We start from the raw sequence: 7,984 nt of genomic DNA, 5'->3' as shown, positions 1-7,984 counted from the left end.
TCCTACTGAGAGGTGATAATGACTACTTGATATCATCGGTGAGGTGTGAAGCTTGGAGTCACATGTCTGAATGGTTTAATGTGCTTTTCCTCCTTCACATGCCAGTTTCTTCTTCTACATGCAGAACGTTACCATGGTAATGGCCTAAACTGTCAGCATACAGACAAAGACTTAAATGAGATTAGGGATGTGCAGATCCAGAGAAAAGACTTGGGGATGAAATGTGGGTATTTAGCATTCCAAGTGTAAACTGCAAGCCAGTGTGCTGCTTGAATGAGTACGCACTCACCATTCCCATCTCAGTAAAGATGTGTGTAAACACTTCTGATGAGCATCTTTGCTCCCATTTTCACCTCAGCGGGATGGGCAAGAGTGGAAATTTCTATCTACAGTGAGCATCAGCTCCTCACAGCATGGCACTTTTTCATAACCACAAATCTCTTCCTCCCATAAACTGCTTGTTTTTCCATAAAGCTTTGTTCAAATAAGTTTTTAATTCATTAGCATTTAGCACTGGAACAACTTCAGCAGAATCACAGTGATCAGTGGATTTGTTTGGAGCTAGCAGGACAAATACAGGTAAATAGTTTTTTGGATTTATTGTTTGATTTATCAATTGTCGACCACTAGCAAAGACAGATTCTAAACCAGAGGGTACTCGTTTTGTCAAACTTTTTTTTTGCTATAAAAAACAAAGAGTCATGGTTTGCAGACACAACACGCAAGGTTTGCCATGTCTGAGAAGCTCTAACCTACTCATATGGAAAAAATCTAGTGCTCATGTTGACTATAGTTATGTCAATGTTCCAGTAAAGTACTGCAGTGTGTTTTCTTTGCCTCCAAATTACAAAGCCCAGATTTTGTACCCAGAGTGTGGACAGGCCTAATCAGGATTGTTGTTTTTTTTAATGTTATCCTTAATGCAGTTCATATTCTTTCTCCAGCTCTGTAACCATTGGGATAATGGTCAATTAAAATTTTATGTGTTATCTCATGTGCCCAAATTGCCTGATGTCATCAAATCCTCCTCTCTTACATTTAAGTAAGTAAGTAAGTAAGCAAAATTTATTTATGTAGCACATTTCACAGATAAAAATCACAAAGTTAAGGTTAGAGATACGCTCTTATTGTCTTTTTTTACACGCCTTGTGTTCCAGTGTAAAGCGCTTTGAGCACTCAGATAGAGTAGAAAAGCATTATATAAGAACCAGTCCATTTAACAGTGTAAGGAAAAACAAAACCAATGAGCAGAAATAGGTGAAGTAGTAGGTTTTACAATCACATGGTGTGATTCAATAGTTTGAATCCAGGTTTGCATGCTGCATGCACTGCAATATTTGCAATTTCGTTTTACCTTTCTAAGACACAGTTTGGTTAGGTTTAGGTTTTAATAATAGAATAGAATAGCCCTATATTGTCAATGTACATACATAGCAAAATTGTGTAGTTTTATTAAACTACACAATTAAAACTACCCAGATTAGATTTAGGTGGTGAATCGTGTTAATCAGGTCAGCTCTAAATTGTGATGATCACAATCATATTCTGTGCTATCAGATTATAAAATTTTAATTTTTCTTCTCATTTTTCTCCATATTCTTGGCAACTGGAGGACAAAGTAATCATTTAAACTGAATTATCTCCATTTTTTTCCAACAAAAAATTTATTTTTTTTGTCCAAAGCAAGAATTAGCAATAGGCTTCAGAGGTAGGCTTGGGTTCATCAACAATGATAACTTAGACCTCGGAGGAGGTGGTTTAAAACATAACATGTAAAACATATGTAAAACAAACATATAAATAATGCAAAGTTTTCCCGTCTGCAGCCAGCTTCTGCAACATTTCCTTGGTTACCATGGGTATATGTCTTTGGTTACCATGGTTATGTGTCGCGCAACAGTAACAACACTAGCAGAGCACTTTTAACCACAATGTCTCCATGCCAATTTTACAAATGAAGAGTGTCCGAAGAAACTCTGTGAGTCAGCACTGCACATTTAAAAAAGACCCTACAGATGTCCACAGTGCACTAAGATATGAAGCTGGACTCACCAATCAGCGCGTTTGAAATTCACATTTTTGGAAAAATAATCATTTAGAGCATTGGATAAAGGTTCTGTCCAAGCCAAATTGGAACAATTAAATCCTTGTTCGTTTGTTTTTTGCTAGTTTTGCTTTGCCCGATCCATGTGGATCGTCTGTCTGTGGTTTTACTGTTCTAGTTTCACTGCCCTCGAAGCATGAGTGAGGAGGTTAAATAACTGTGAGCAGATGACATTTGATGAATCATTGTTAAAAAGGCATTTTACCTAACAATAACTAAGTAATTTAAGTTTCCTAAAATGAATCAGACTTTAACCATGGGCTAGTGAGAGACTGGAACACTCACAAGAGTCATTTTTTTGAAAGAGTCATTGTTGCTATAACAACACTGTGTTTGGATAGCAGCTGAGTTTAGTTTCTCCACAGATAAACTGACCCAGAGATACACACAGCAACTCAGTCAGTGTGAGACCAAACAAAGACTCAGTTGTTTCCATGTGTCAGCTGCTGACCAGCAAGTCTTCAGACAGCATAAACACATTTCTTGTAAAAGCTTTGCCTCCACTCGTGAGTACATTAGGTCATCAAGGAAATCACAGTTTGTCACACTGGTAGGCCTATAAAAGCAGAGGGATTTTCATCTACTTTCATTTCCACTTCTGACATTCTTCTCAAAGGAAGAAACATAAAGGTTACAGATAAAGAAAGCACTGACAGCATTTACACAGGTCAGCTTTTGGGTTACAAACGTCATAGGGTAAAAAACGTTGTTTGTTTTTTTTCTGGTCAGTTTCCACTGTGATATAAGGAACTGCTAGCTGCCAGATAGAATATGGTAAAGGTCTACTGATGCTATCCCTAGTTTTTCCCTGACCTCGGTCACAGTCATGTTTTGCAAGAAGGGCTTAATACAATAAAATTGTCTTTATTCTGGCTAAGGTTAATTAGCATTAGCTTACTTGCTACCAGGGTAGCAGCTAGTTTGCTAATCTTGCTTGTTATTTCTTGTTGTACTGACGTTACCAGTAGGAAAATATTATCTAAAGCCTCATCAGTTTTTGTCCTTATGTGGGGTTTCTGTTATAGTCTGTGTTGTGCTTGGAGCTGGTCACTTGTTGACCTAAGTGATTAGTGTACCCATTTGGCTAATGTTCGCAATTGTTGAGAGAGGTATTGAGACAAGGTGCTTGGGAACTGGCATGAACATAACAATATTTGAATTTTCATGAAAAATCCATCAAGCAGCCTTCACATAGAATTCAGTCTAGACTCTCAGAGGCAAAAAAGAAAAACTGCATTTAGCCTGATCTAAGGCCAATACGAGGTAAATAAAGTTAATTTTGTAAAGGTTCTGTAGCAGAGTCCTAAAACTATATACCAGGCAATTTGAGAATAATAGTCCATCTTTAACAACCCGTTCAGAGCAGAAAAAAACTTCAGAAAAATGATTACTCTTTTGGTGCCATCATCATGGATAAAATGTGATGTTCAAATCTATCTTCTAATTCTTTTGTTTTATCATCAAGATGAGAAGCTGCTGCTCTGCTGCGAAGACTTTCTTCTGGTTTTTAGCTTTGATGTTGGTCAATGAAATTAAGTTCAAAACAGCCCCACTCATTTAGCTTTTAATAGATCCCAGCTCTGCTTGTTACATAAGAACATGACAGGGTCATGATTAGACGATACTGAACCAGCTCCTCTTGCTGCATTTCATTAAGTCAATAACCAGCTGCTGACATTTTATGGATTTTACAAGAGAGCAGACCTTTTTGAAGGGCACGTGGAAATCGTCCTGGAACTTATTAGCCTGAATCATCAATTAGTCCAAACAGTTTGTTGTTAATTTTCAAACAGCCCACAGCAGTACAGAAGTGTTTTTGTCCTTGCGCTTGTTTGCTCTTCACTCCTTGATGGCGAGCTCACAATCTGCTGAAACATTTAACGGTTAATGTTCAACGCTTCTCCAGAGCTGCAAACAGAAACACGAGTGGCTGTGAGTTAGCAGTAAAAGTCAGCTCGTGTTTACTCTGCCAGGCTGAGCCCTGGTGTGCATTGACATTTGACCTCACCCATCCCCCACTTGGCCAGCAGGCTTTAGTGTTTCTGGGAACTACTCTCAGTAGCACAATGAACTTCTGCCGTGGGTGTTTTTTTTTTCTTAATTTTCATAATTTCTGAAATTTTTAAACTGCAACAGGGTTTCATCAATATTTGCTGATAGGTTGCAAATACTAAATACCAGTTGATCTGTAGGAAATATGGGGAATTTCCAGGAAAACAGCAGGTCTTTGAAATAAAACGTTACCAAAATAGCATGAATAAATCTTTAAATAGGTAGCTAGTGAGAATGAGGGCTCATGATTCAAGATAACATGAACCTTAATGGGTCACCAGAATAGTAAATAGAGTTTTTCTTTTTACCATGAAGCCTGTATTCTGACACAAGGTGAGTCAGTTTACTTTGTTTCCTTTTGGTTGTTTTTCCCTGCTTGAAAAAGATCTTCAAAGAAGGTTGTTGGGTTTCACCAATTATCAAAGGTTTACAAGTGTTTAATTTGGCAATGGGAATGCTGAGGCAGCGGTGGGATTGCGACAAGGATTCCTCTGTGAAGTGATTTTGCACATGTCAGACAGTAACAGAATTTCATATACTGCTGTCAAAGCCACTTTACACAGGAGCCATCTCATCTGTTAAGCAACAGAGAATGAAGTGGTAAAGTGGAAATGTAAAAATATAAATAGCAATCCAGTTTTGAAACACTGTGGTAAATAAAGAAATAAAAATTTAAGGAAAGAAGATTTCCAAGTGAAAAAAGGGCAGATGCACTCTTGTAGCATCACAATAGGACCAGCACTTTAAATATCATATCTCACAGCCAAACAGCGCAATGGTTCAAAGGATAGATTCAGGGTTTATGAAGCTTTTAAAAGCAGACCTTCCCAGGCTTTGTGGTAGCCATTAGTAGGACACGCCTCCTGTTGTAAAGCGGACACCTGGAAAGGTCTTTTTTATAACTGGGGCACAAAGCCAGTTGTACCACAAAAACAAGCAATAAACACATTAGGCAGCCTCCACCCAAACCTGCAGGACTTCATCCAAACAGAGCAGTCAGTGTACAAAAACAGATTTAGATACAGTTTAAAGACTTTCTGATGGTATGAAAGCATATTTAGAGAAGTGCTGTGTCCTAAGTTCTTGGTGCTAGAGGCGCCAAGCGGTGCAGTCACAGTTATCTCCCTTAGGCCATTGATTAACCATTATTTGTTGATATTAATTTAACAATTGTTAGCTTATTTTGTGGTGGTCATGTAGCCTTGATTAACAGAAATATGGGTGTTTTCTCCCTAATGTAGCAACAAAACCCTAAGTAAGGTGAAAAGGGGGTTTAGCAATAACTTGAGATACTATTTTTGAATCTTTTCACTTCCTCTTTTACTCTGTAAAAGTTAGATTAAGGCAATAAAGCTACTTGGTTAGGAAACGATCATTTAAGTCAGTTTATGGATGATAACACATCATGTTGATCCAGGGGTGCCCATTGATGAGTAGCTCAGAGTAGAGTTTCTGTCTCTTCATATCAGAAACAACCAGAAGGTTCTGGTTCTGCCATGGGAAACAAACCCCAGCATGTGCTGGAGAGATTTTATATATATATGTCATTTTTTTTGGGAATGCCTCAGAATCTTCAAGAAGGAACTGAAAATGTGGATGGCCATCTGGAATATCTTGTTTGTTTGTCTGCTACAGAATAACCCAATAGATGGAAGAAAATGCATGCATGAAGAGAATCCTTCCAAAGAGCCATTATGTTGGTTGAGTTGACATTAAGTAAAGGAGAAGCTCCTCTTAACCATCTATCATGGCACACCCTGCCACAACAGATGTTGTGCCCTACCAGTAAGATCCCTCAGGTCAGATCTATGGTTTTCTTTCATTTGTTTTCACAATTCCTCAATAAATAAATGAGTTTGGGTCTAAAGATGTAGAAACCAGCAGTTGCCTTTCTTTCTTTCGTTCTTTCTTTCAGAGCAAGGCTGGCTAAGTGCCACATTTTCAAAAACAGATTGAACAAACAGAAATGACAGATAATGTGAGAGTCTCTGGAAAGCAGCAGGATGACAGAAATGAGAGCAGGAGAAAAAGAGAGGGTGAGTGGGAGGAGGCTCAGAGAGTGAACAAAAACGGGGGCAACAAAAAGTCTGCTGCATTTCCATCTGAAAGACGTTTCCCGTGGAAGAAGGATGTCCTTTCAAGGTGTCTGCTGAGGGCAGCCTAAGCAGGGAAGCTAGAAGATCCCTCCATATATGCACACTCTGACTTCCAGATAACCCCAGCACCCCTCCACACACTCCAACATCAAAGTCACCACCTCAAAGCTAAAGAAACTTATTCCTACACAAAACAAATCTTCCATTCATCTTGCACTTTTCAGGCCCTGTAGGCATGTTAAAAATTGTGATGACATTATATAGAAGTCTGAGATCATTATCGAGCATCTGTTATGTATGATGAATGACCTCATTCTGTTCACCAGAAAAAAATAGAAAACATTTAACTCAAATTCAAACCAACCACAGTGTGTAACAGCATCATTACACAAGCAGACATGAGCGCTGGTTTTTAACCAACAACCCAATGTGGCTCCTTCACTCAACTCGCCAATTATATCACAACCTTTTTCACTGGAAGGCTGAATTTCCACAAGCAAAAGAACTTCAAAGGAACTGCACAAAAAAGGGCACCAACAGGTCAACAGATGAACTTTTCACTGGCTTGGGAAAAATACTGATCATTGTTGGGATCAAAAATTCCTCATTGAAAATTAACAATATGAGGGTGGTGGTGGGAAACTGGGACACACTCCGGTCTTTAAAGCATTAAAAGCATTGCCACTGCCCAAGAAACAGTTACAGTTATTGATATTTAACAGATAATTTTGGATCCTCCTATAACTTATAGTTTACCATTTGTGTGACCACAGGGAGCTGTAGCTGATTGTTGCCTAGCTTCACCTTCACTCGAGTCACTTGAGAACCAGACACGTTAACTGTGTTTGAGGTTTCGGTGCCTGTTAATAGAATGACTAACAAATTGCACAGCCTGCTGTGTGGTACAGCCCTTCCCAAAATAACTATAGCATTTTAATAGTCTGTTACCAAACATCAATTGACACCTTTCCCTGTCTTTGCAATGCACCCATACACTTTATGGATGCATGACCAAGGCTTGCTAGCCCTACCTGACAATTGAACATTTGACCATTTTGTCCAGATGTGATCTTTTCTGGTTAAAAAAAAAAACCCAACATGGCAGCAGCCAAACAAATTAATATTTAGGCTTTAAAATGAGTCCGAAATTGAATGGGTGATGTTACGCTGGCTGCTGTATATTCTATGTACAGTCTGTTGTCACGATGAAAAGCAAATTAACACAAAGGTCGATACATCTGCTCAGAAACTGCCTGAGTATCTGCACATCTGTACGTTTTTATGCACTATCGCAGTAATGCAGCGACATGTCAGTAGATTCATTATAAAACAAAAAGGAATTGATCATGACACACATTCAGTGGCACTCTTTTTTTGACAAACTGTAAGCTGACACAGCTCACAGCCTACAGCACTAGCTTTTGTAGCTACTGCACCTTTTTGGTGGATTGAATTTGTGTGAACATTTTTCCACCAAACTTGAGAAATAATTTGACTTTTGTCTTTCACGTGAAGCTGATAAATTGCAAAAGATTATGTTTTTTTAAAGTTACAAATGCACTTGTCACTGGACACAATTTAAAGATCTCATAAAGGGGAAAAAATCAGGCTGACACTGGGTTTCATTCAAATTGTAGCTCTTGAAACTCAACAGTTTATAAATCTCTATCTCCAATTCCTTTTTAATCTATTCTAATGTAGTAAAAATGAAAATGTAGTCTACATCATTCTA

At 38.4% G+C, this 7,984-nt stretch overlaps 1 long non-coding RNA gene across 1 annotated transcript; it reads left to right on the top strand.

Moving 5' to 3' along the window:
• The first annotated feature begins 361 nt into the window (after positions 1-361).
• Positions 362-6,892, top strand: LOC113008539 (uncharacterized). Its single transcript, XR_003270032.1, has 3 exons — positions 362-579; positions 5,792-5,955; positions 6,072-6,892. It is a non-coding gene; the product is annotated as an uncharacterized LOC113008539 (long non-coding RNA).
• Positions 6,893-7,984: the final 1,092 nt, after the last annotated feature.

This window comes from Astatotilapia calliptera, chromosome 16 (assembly GCF_900246225.1).
Source record: "Astatotilapia calliptera chromosome 16, fAstCal1.2, whole genome shotgun sequence".
NCBI lineage: Eukaryota > Metazoa > Chordata > Actinopteri > Cichliformes > Cichlidae > Astatotilapia > Astatotilapia calliptera.
Note: the sequence above shows the minus strand (reverse complement) of the source record. Positions and strands in the feature narration are given on the sequence as shown.